The 11,124-nt window shown below is 29.5% G+C and overlaps 1 long non-coding RNA gene across 1 annotated transcript; it reads right to left on the bottom strand.

The window, feature by feature from the left end:
- Nucleotides 1-3,131: 3,131 nt before the first annotated feature.
- On the bottom strand, nt 3,132-5,845 carry LOC105126437 (uncharacterized). Its single transcript, XR_842432.1, has 2 exons — nt 5,472-5,845; nt 3,132-3,876 (listed from the first exon to the last, which is right to left on the bottom strand). It is a non-coding gene; the product is annotated as an uncharacterized LOC105126437 (long non-coding RNA).
- Between the last annotated feature and the right edge of the window lie 5,279 nt (nt 5,846-11,124).

The raw sequence follows: 11,124 nt of genomic DNA, 5'->3' as shown, positions 1-11,124 counted from the left end.
GACCACAAAATTCAACTTTGATATGACAATCTTATCTTTTCTATAATTCAGTCCTAAGCTAAAAAAAAATCAAAATTACCTCTTTGATGTTTACTATCATTTATCTTTAACTGCCTCTATATTTTAGGAACCATATGAATCATATCTTCAAGCTTAACATAATACTGCAACTCAATCACATTGGTTATCTCATTATTTAATCCATTTAAGAACTTTGTCATTGTAGCTTCTATATCATACATAACATTAGCTTTAATTATGGCAATGCCTATTTTTTTATGGTAATTCTCCACACTTCTAGAAACCTAAAAAAAACTCTGTAATCTTTGATATAGTTTTCTATAATAACAATTATGAATAAATCTTTTTTTCATGACTGTTTTCATCTCATCTTAGGTCTTTATAAATCTCTCTTCATTCTTTTTTTTTTCTTTTTATTAAGACAAGTTAATCCTATCAAATAATAACAGTTACTAAACTCAATAACAACAAGTTTTACTTTCTTTACCTTAGACTATTGGTGATAGTAAAAAAATCAACTCCACTTTTTTTTTTTCTCTCCAAATAATCTTGCAGATCATTTTTTTCTTGAAAAACTAGAATCTTCATCTTAATACTTCTTAAATATCTATCCAAGCCATCCCGAAATCCATCCTCCCTATTAACCGTCATATGGTCAAATTTCTCAAGTGGCAAAACTCCCTCACACCTTTGGTTTCTATGTAACCATAACCGACTATCATGATTATCATCAAAATCTTTGGTTTTCTCATTTATATTTTCATCTTTCTTCCAAATATGAATTAACCTATCTTGCAAACCTTTTTCTTTCTAAAACTTTATGATCGGGCCCTTCTCAAATACTAGGCATTTCAGTTTTCAAACTAGTCGTCCCACTCATTACTTTAGCAAACCTTATATTCATCAAACTTAATTATTGTTGCATGACCAAATAACCCTATTTGACATTTTTCTCACACACTCGTGTTTTATATAATTTTTTTATTTTTGATTCTAATATGCTCACCTTTGTCTTTTATCACTCAATTTTCATGATTTTAGTTTTTGAAAGAACTAGTTCATAAAAAAACCAATATTAATATTTTTATGGCATAATTAAACAATGTAAAGACTCAAGAAGCAATAAAGACTAAAAATCATCAATACAAAAACTAAGAATTCAAAAACACGAGTATTAATATAAATTCATACGAAATATGAACTATACAAAGACATAAAATAAAAGACTATAAAGACTATGAAACTAATGAAATAAGATTTAAACAACTCAAAATAACAATATGTGTGTGTGCGGGGGAGGGGGGGTGTGGCGGCCAAAACTAAAAAAACAATACTGCAAAAGACTACTCATTATTTTATTTTATGATTTTCAAGAAACTCAACCAAGTAAATCTAAAATATCCTAAATCAAAATTTATTTTCAAAAAACCCCAAGAATCAATATTTTCTTTTCAAATTTAAAGCAAGTGGTTGAACTTTATGTTTGTTTGAATCAAGATTTACGACAAACCCTAACAATTTATTTTCTTGTGATTTTATTTGTTATTTTTTTTATATATATAGAACTTTATTTAATCAAGATTGCAAGTAATTTTCTTTTTTTAACTTATGTCGCAACTAGTTTTAGAGAAGATAAATAACTCAACAACAATAAAGTATGTGAAAACTTGAAGATAAAAAAGGTATAACATAATATACAATCTCAGTCTAATACCAACTAAAACGAGCCTTATGGATATAAAGATCATGAAACTCACAATCAAATCGACTCTTCTCAAGAAAGCTAAGATCATGTTCGAAATTAAGTTTGTACAATCATAACATGTGCTAAGGCATTAAGATTTCAAGTAACTGAATTCTCATACAATTCCTATAAAAAGATACAAATGAGAAGTATAAAAAATATCATAAAGCTTGGTAAATTCTTCAATAAGTCATACTAGTTCAATAAAGAACCAAAATGTATGAGTAAAACTTCACACATAATAATAATTGATGAAATAAAAAATACCCTAGAAAAAAACCTAAATACAAGCTAAATAACTCTATTTATATAGGTAAAGATATCCTAAACAATGCTGAAAAAATAAAAAAAAATTTATAAATAAAATAAAAAAGAATTCTAAATCAACTAGAAAACTAATATAGTTTGCTCACAATAACTTCTAAACCTTATTTTAAGTCTTTCTCGATGTTTGATTGCCCTACAATTTAACTCTACATAGAACAAGATCCTTAGAAAGTTCTAGTAAAATTTTAGCTCGATCTCATGGTTGGATAGAAAATTATGCTTGTTCGAGCAAAACTATGTACTAGGACAAATAAGCTTCTAACTACTGAAATTAATTAGCTTATGAAGTAGATGAATTAAATACCTCTTATAAATATATTAAATCTATTAAGATTTAATTATTACTTATTAAAAATATAGTTTTTTTGGGATCTATCTTGACCAATTATCATCCTAATCAACTTTGGAATAATGTCTTGTATGTATTATTATCCTCATCAACTTTTTTTTTTTTGGAACATAACAAATACTCTCATAAAAAATATATACCCGTGTGAAAAAGTCATATATTACTTAATATAAATAAAATATATTTTTTAGAATGTTTCAACATGTTACAGTACCTATTGATCATTTTATATCTCAAAATTTCAACCAATGAATTGAACCAAATACTATTTAGTTGCTTTTAAATATTTATAAGAACAATACAATACTGAATAACACAATACATCTTTTTAGGCTACAATTTAATCGCCATGCGGATTACCTTGCCATTAATGGAAACCAGGGAAGAAATCTTTCACTATCTCATGAATCAAGCGCTATCACAAGCTTATAATGGATAGAAACCTAACCTCAATGGGCTAAAACTACTTATAAACCACCTCTTGGTTGTATTGGGGACCAATGCTATGGCTTTTGAACAAAGTTTTGCGCCTAATAATCTTGGACTGGCCTATAGTTACACTGGACAATCTTATTTGCCTCCTAATCAAGTTTTTGCATGCACCTCTAATCCAATCTTACAACCCAAATAATTGTAGGCAAGCGTACGATGATTAGGGGGCAACGTTGCACTCATGGAAGAGATCTTGGATACCGTAAAATCAAGTTTTTTAATTTTTTATAAGGCCTTGGCCTTGAAAGTTGTTACAGGAGCTTCATCATTCTATTCTAAACTGTTCTAAAGGGAAATACGCTGCAGAGTTTATTGAACTGCTCACAGCCTAACAATGCAGTTCATTAGAGACAAAGAATGCAGTTTACCCTTCTAACACAATTGCAAGATCAGTGTCAAAACACATGTAAGTTACTGGGTAATCAGCTTTGCTCCAATCAACATTTTCACGGCCACATATTTCAGCCTCTAATCTGCTGATTGAAACAGCCTGAAAACACAGCGGTCTCACCTTCCATGATTTTACCAGCATACACCAGAAGAACAACCTGCAACCTGATCTCCATTCCCTGGGATCAATGGTTCTAAGTTCAACCTTTGCTTTAAAAACTGTAGTGGAGAATTTCCTGTACAACTTTCCCTCCGGGGAGGTTCGTCTCCTGCACAACAACTTCCGAAAAGCTGGATAGATGAACTCAAAGTGATAGGTTAAAGAGAAACACAATAACATACGTCATCTTTCTTTTTTCTGCTCTGAGTTTTAAGAATTATCCGACAAGAAGTCCAAGCCGAAACACTTGAGAAATGCAAGTTTCGCAAGCCTAAAATAGTTGCAGGGATGGAAACAGAAGAAGTCAGAAGAATTTCCGATGTTGTCTTCACTAACTATTCTTCTACCCGTGTTTGTTGTTATTTCCCCTTTTATGCTTTGGTTCTGCTGTGCCTGCAAGAATCTTGAACATTGTTAGATATCTCGAAGGCAAACTATATATCCCATACCTAAGCTATTTTCATGAAGCAACAAATAGCTTGGTAAGATGAATTCCTGTAGCCAAAAATCTTTTTAAAAATAAAAATAAAAATTAAGACTAAATATTTGATTCATTACTGCAATTTAAAAGAAGACAAGATTCTAATTTACAGGGGTTTGGTTAAAATGGTTTGGTCGTATCCACTGCCAACCCAAGCACGAGACCGTGAGAAAGAGTGATTGCAATGGTGGCAGGGGATTGGAGGATGAGGCCAGAAATGACAAGGATGATAGAGCATAATTATATTAAATTTAGGTGATTAAGTCACTGAACTGTTCTTAGCCACCAAGATCTATGTATTCCTTTTCTTTTTCTTTTTCCTTTTGGATTCATGTACCGACTATATGGGCGGTGCCCAAATAAAAAAAGAATTGGCCCATTATCAGCTCTTGCACGACGACAAAGAATACAGATATTGTCGGCATTTGATTGTTGTTATTATTGAAAATCATTGTGCAAATCAATAGAGATATCACACAACAAATTGACCCATCATAGTTTTTTTTAGCCTCATCAGCAGTTTTTGTTAGAATGCGCCTGTTTGCCCGCAAAACTGCTGGCATTTGGGATTGCCGTGGTGAGATTGGTTAAAAAAAATTTTAATGTATTATCAACAACTACTACCGTAATTCTACTACCGTAATTCTAAACATCCATACTACTTAGAACTGGAGTCAGGTCAAATTTAAATACAGTAGACGAGATAAAAGTGTGGTCAGTTCAAGTCACGGAGATTCACATTATATTTTCACCATTTAACTAGACTTATGCTATCATTAGAGGCATAAAGCATTATCAGCAGTTTCTTCTCTAACAAAACAACCGGAGTAAAGGAAAAGGAAAGAAAAGGGCAACACTTATTCGCGAAAAAGAGAGGGGAAAAGCATAACCAAGTACAATGCTTGCAAGTTTCCTAATTATTATCTTAAATAAAGTGTATCAAACAGTTGTACAACTTTACCAAGAGATTTTCTAATGTTAATGTAATTAAGCAGTTCTACTGGTAACATTTTTTTTAATGTGGCAATATCAACATTTAAGTCCTGAAGGCTTAATGGTCACAGCAAGAACCAATTTTAATCCTAAAGTAGTCAGGATCGGCTATACGGGTCCTTCTGCGTCCTATGCCAAATCCGCATTAAGGCTTGATGGCAAGCTGAAGGAGTAACTTCATGTGCGAAAGTGGTTCGAGAGGGTGACAGTGACGGCAATTGAAAATGGCTACGGTGGTTAGGGGATGGGGCCCTGATGATTTTTACAATATTCTGTCGGTCCTTCGGTGTGAATTTGTGAAAAGGGGAGGTCAAAAAACATGATAATAAGCTACAAGGAAAACCTTGAGAACAAGCAAAAAGAAGTCAAGAAATAGACAGACAAAAAGCAAGAATAATACCTTAATGTTTAAGTTGTTTCTAATCCAAGCCAAAGGAATTAGATTTTACCAGATGGGGTTTAAGAGTTCTTAGAAGCCAAAGCACAGAAAACTTAACAAGGACTGCGTATATACCTGGCTGTGTTGCAGGCGGTTTGAGACATGATCATTATGCCTGAGGATTTGGTTGTCCAAATGGCAATGAAGGGGCGTGAAAACACCAAGAGTGGATGGTGAGGCGGAGGAGGAAGTAGTGGTGGTGTCTGTGAGATCTGCAGTAAAGAAGCTGAAACAAAAAAGGAGCAAGACGAGGAGGAGCAAGACCAGTACTTGGATCCATATTAGCCATGAGACTCGATACCCTTCTATTGTAAGGTCGTCCCCAAACTCAAACATGGGTGAAAGAAGAGGAGGTAGGCGAGGAAGTGGTTCCTTGAGACAGAGAGAGAGAGAGAGAGAGAGGAGGGTAGGAAGAAGATAAATGGGGAGGTAGGAGGCAGGAGGTCAGGAGAGAGGTGAAAAACATAAGAGAAAAATGATTTTAATTTATTTATGGATTTGTCGGGCTGACTTTAACGTAAATCAAAAAAATGACATGTGATTGCCGTTCCCAACCCTACGCGTTTCGGTATTCGAGCGTGTCTACCGCGCGTGTCCTTTGTTCATAAAGAGAGTACCTCTACCACCACGCATTTAAAATTAAAGAATAAAAAAATAAAAATAAAAAAACACCCGAAGTTAATTTCTTCAGATTAGTTTCAGACCGTCTCATTCGTGGCTTCTAACAGACAAACTTGATTGTTGTAATATTTTTTATAAGAAAAAAAATATCACATTCATAAATTAGCTATTTTATGTGGCTTTTTATATTTTCTAAAAGCAAAAAAATTAAAACAAACAAGTTTTTTATTTGATTTAAAAAAAAATGGATTTGACAAACAATCTCTAGATCTATAAGCTTTTCAAATCTCCACTCTGATTTGGGAAAGACTAAAGAATAAACAGGTGGGAATGGAAGCTGCTACGTTCATTATTCTTGAGTTTTCAATTTACTTTTTATTATTATATTCATATTAAATTGTTGATTTTTATATTTTATATTGTGAACCACTATGAGTTAAAAATTAAAAATTATTTTTTAAATATTTTTAGATTATATTGATATATTTATATTGAAAATAAATTTTAAAAAATAAAAAATATTTATTTTGATATATTTTTAAACTAAAAATATTTTAAAAAACAACTACTACCATAATACCAAACATATTTATAATAAAATACATTAACTTTGTTTTGGTGAGATTCATAAAATATATTTTTATTAAATTAGGTGGTAATCACAATAAATATTTTTTAAAATTAAATTATAGAGAAAAAAATATATATTTTTAATATAAATTTTATTTTTTATAAATGTTATTTTCTTTTATGAAAACGCATATTTTTTACGGGTACCATGAATTAAAACTTGATATAATTAAACTAAATATTTGTAGTAATTCAAATGATTTAAATGGGAATTTGTTTTCTTTAGCCAAAAACCCTCCTTCCTTATTCATTTTTTTTTCTTTCTAACAAAAACATGTTTTTTTTTATTAAAAGATTAATTTACATCAATAATATTATTCAATTACAATTTTTTTAGTTTTTTTTTTTCATATAACTTTCCAATTATGTTTGGTTTTTCTATTTATATATTTTTATTCTTTGCACAATCTTATCATTATATTTTTTAGTCCCCTACTCATCTTAGTTCCTTTTTTCTTTCTTGTCTATAATTTCACTTTCTATTTTTTTTTATCTTTATCTTTATTTTTTTTTATCTATTTTATCAAACAAAACAAAACAAAATACATGAAAAATTGAAAAATAACAAAAACTCGTTCATACACTTTTAGAGAAATAAATTGAGTGTTAGATTCTATAAGATAAAACAAAAGTTATGGAGATGGTTCTCCGAATTCTACATTTTTTTTATAAGTTATCCGGAGGACATAATCTTTTGCATTCATTTTTACTTTTATTTTTTTATTTTTACCACTAGAATATGAAAGTTAATGTATTTGTACTCTAGCATAGTAAAAAAACCAAATTTAATAAAATAAAATAATTTAAAAAATAATATAGTTTAGATTGTAATTAATATATGATATTGGTGTATTTTCAACTTGTAATTAATGTTTTTATAAGTTAAAGGGAGTTAATTGACATCAATTTACGGTGACTGTGCGCCATGGCAGCTAGAATTGATATGTCAACTGAATTCTATTATTTGCCTTATTATTTGGTTGATTGGGACCCCCATCTATATATGCGTGTTTTTTAGTTTTTAATTCTTCTCCTTTTGTTTTTATTTCATTAATTTCGCTGCCGAAAATAAATTGTATCCTTTTACCGTATATTTATAATTGTTTTTATTTTGCTGTGTCAGCATTTCTTTTATTATTATTATTATTATTATTATTATTTATTTATTTACGTCAAATGTCACAGGAAAACAAGTGTACAAACTACCCTTTTGGGAACTCGTGGTCAGGGTACTTTTATAACGCTTAAGATTTTTAAAATGAGTTGAATGCAGAACTATTCATTTTTATAATATTTGATTAATTAAACGTTTCTATAGATGACATAAAACTTCTTGGTCACTTGCATTGTTAATAGAGAAAAGATTTTTTGTCATTGGAATTTAAAGGCGGAGCGTAATTCACATTGCTGTTGAAATTGTCTTATCGAAAAGTATTAGAATGGGTCTTGTTTATTTCTAAAAACTATTTTTCTTATTTTTTAATGTTTGCTTTGTTTTAAAAAAAAGATCAATTGAAAAGTGGTTTTTGACCTATGAAAATTAAGTTTTTACAAGACAAAAACACTTTTCTTTCTTTTAATTGAAAATTATATCTATAAGATTTTATAAGAGGAACTAATTTTCTTATTTTATATTTAGAAAAACATATTTATTTTTTTTAACTAAAAATTATATCTACTTAAAAATATATCTGAGTGTCTCAAATTTCTTTCTCCAACAATTTGTTTTTTACTCAAAACTAATCTATTTTCTAAAAAAATCTCTCTTTCATTGAAACTATTTTCTTTTTATTTGTTCTATGTTTAAAAGATTTGTATTTTTATTGTGGATCATCAATCTTTACAAAAACCAATAGAGATTAGGGGCATTACCTATTAAGCTTTTAGCTTTGAAGAAGTCTAGATTAGGAATGATTGATTTTTGAACTGAATTGCTATATATTCACATTTTCTATACACTTATTGGAAAGTTTCTATTTTGTTGAGATATTTTGCAAGGTTAAAAGAAACCCACTTTAGAAAATTTATTGATTTGTTAGTAAAATTTGTTTTTGGGAGGTTTTTAAGTTGAGCCCAAATTATATAATTTTAGTATATAGAAATTAATTGGGTTGACACTTTCAAACAAATAAATATGGAGCTACAGACCTTTAAATTGAGTAAAGTTGAATCCAAAGAAAATATATACATCTCATCTACCAAAATTAGGTGGTCTTCAACAACGATGATGTTAAAGTTATTTCAACAAAGCCTCTAAATTATTTAACCTAGTCATTGATGATTATGATACTCATTTCACAAAACCACTAATTTTTTTTGTATGTTCATACTTCAAGCCTTATCAATAGGTTCTTATAAAAAGTTGACAACATTTCTCTCAAGATCAAAAAACCAAAAATAAGCTTATTGGTCTCCAAGTTTGGAAAACCTCCAAAACCAAGTTTGTTGCAAAATCAGCATAAATACAGAACTCACAGCTATAAAACATACTCCAGAACCCTCTCATTTTAATGAAAGGGCTAAGCTTTGATCAATTCATGTTTGAATCCATTAAAAACCCTAACAAAACCCTAAAAATATCCCATTAGAAAATCAGAGCAGATAGGAGATAAAAAGAAAAAAAGGTTGATAAAGAAACTCTAAATGTGATGGTTTAAGAACCCACCATAAGGATTTCTTAAGTTTTGAAAGGACAATAAGCTTATGAAAGCAATTCTTTACAAAGAAAGCAAAGAGGATAATAGCTATTATAGGAGCTTGAAGGTATACTTTCTAACCTATAAGTGGAGTCCACGTGGCTTACTTGAGTTTTTTTATTGTCATTTGGTCTGCATTTATGCTTACATGCATGGAAATGAGATTTAAAATGCTTGGCAAGTAGTGTTGTGGTGACTCTTTTTGTTACAATGATAATTTGATTCTATTTTCTAAAAGTTTTTTTTTTAATGTTTTAGATGTAATAAAAGTTTTCTATTTAAGTTGTTTTAGTTTAACTTAAGTAATGCATGTTGAAGTAATGATGTTTATTCTTGATTTGCTAGTTCTATTCATGATCAAAATGAGCCTAAAAAAATCAATTTTGAATCCATATTGCATGAATATGTATGCTATTTTAAGTTTATAGTTTTTTGGATTTGAAACATCTTGCATAATCAGGATGATTTAAGGTTATTTCTTGGTTCTTTTGATTCAAATATGTTTGGTTATGGTAATGTGGTTTGTTGAGACTAAGAAAACATGTTTTAGGGATCGAAAATGCCAGTTCTAAGTTTGACAGTGGCTGGTTCTATATCTAGGTATTTTTTATGTTCTAAAGTAGTGTTTTATGTGTCCTAAGAACAATATTATCTTAGCCCCATGATTTAGACCAAATTTGGTCTAATTAATTACATAGAATCTTTTGGACGAATTTATTAGTCAATAAACTAGGATTTATTTGCATCAATAACATGTTTTGAGTAGGCTTTAATCTTAGAATTTTGGTTTTGATCCAAAATTTATTTTGATAAAATCATGATGTTAAGTAATAATCGAAGTGCATGAATGCTAAATTATTGATCCTTACTTGATTTCCAACATGTTCATGTCCTTGGTTTGTCCACATTTGCTGATTTGAAATCTATGTTGCTAGGTTCATGTTGAATGTTCTTCGGTGTTCTTCATGTTCTTCATTTTTATGGGGTTTGATATGTTTTGATAAAAACATTTAAGCTTTTATGTTTTTTAGGTTTGATTTTATTTTAGATTTTGATTTAGGTTTTGATTTATTTTTCAGGTCAAACTAGTGAACTTTGATTCAATTTATGGTCGAGCCTTAAGTTTTGAGTCAACCTGGTCAAGTTAAAATCAAGTCAAAGCTAAAGCCCTGTTTGGACAATAATGTTTTTGCTAAAAGTTTTCTTTGTCTTAAGTGTGTGTTTGGAAAACACCCCCTTGAGCCTATTTTAATATTTTTGACTTTAGAAGAAAATGACTTTTTGTCAAATATAGCTTTAAAATAAAGAATTTCTGGTTGTTACATACAACCCAATCTTTATAAAAAAAAATGCATTTTATACATTAAAAAAGGAGAATTTTTTTTTTAGCAGTGGTTTAGATTCTTTTTTTTTTTGGAATTTAAAATAAGTTTGTAAAATTCCATAAAGATTTGGTCAATCTTTCAATAATCCTAATTTTTTTCTCTAAAAATTAATGGCCAATATTTTGGTATAAATATTGGAGCTACAAGTAGGATATTATTTAAATATCAAGAGTTGACTAGAAAGTTTTTAGAATCTTTTTGAATATTCACCAATTTTAATTTAGAGTATTTTTTACCATACTATACGAGTTATGGAAAACACTTTCGCTTCCCAAGATAAGTGAACTCTGTTAAAGCACCTATATGGACTCTTTCTATAAGCTTTTATCTGGGTATTGGAGCTTATAATGATTTCAAAATGTCAGATTTCTTCATGAGCATAAATCTTTATTATGA

The sequence above is a fragment of the Populus euphratica genome, unplaced genomic scaffold (assembly GCF_000495115.2).
Source record: "Populus euphratica unplaced genomic scaffold, PopEup_1.0 scaffold78.1, whole genome shotgun sequence".
Lineage (NCBI taxonomy): Eukaryota > Viridiplantae > Streptophyta > Magnoliopsida > Malpighiales > Salicaceae > Populus > Populus euphratica.
Note: the sequence above shows the minus strand (reverse complement) of the source record. Positions and strands in the feature narration are given on the sequence as shown.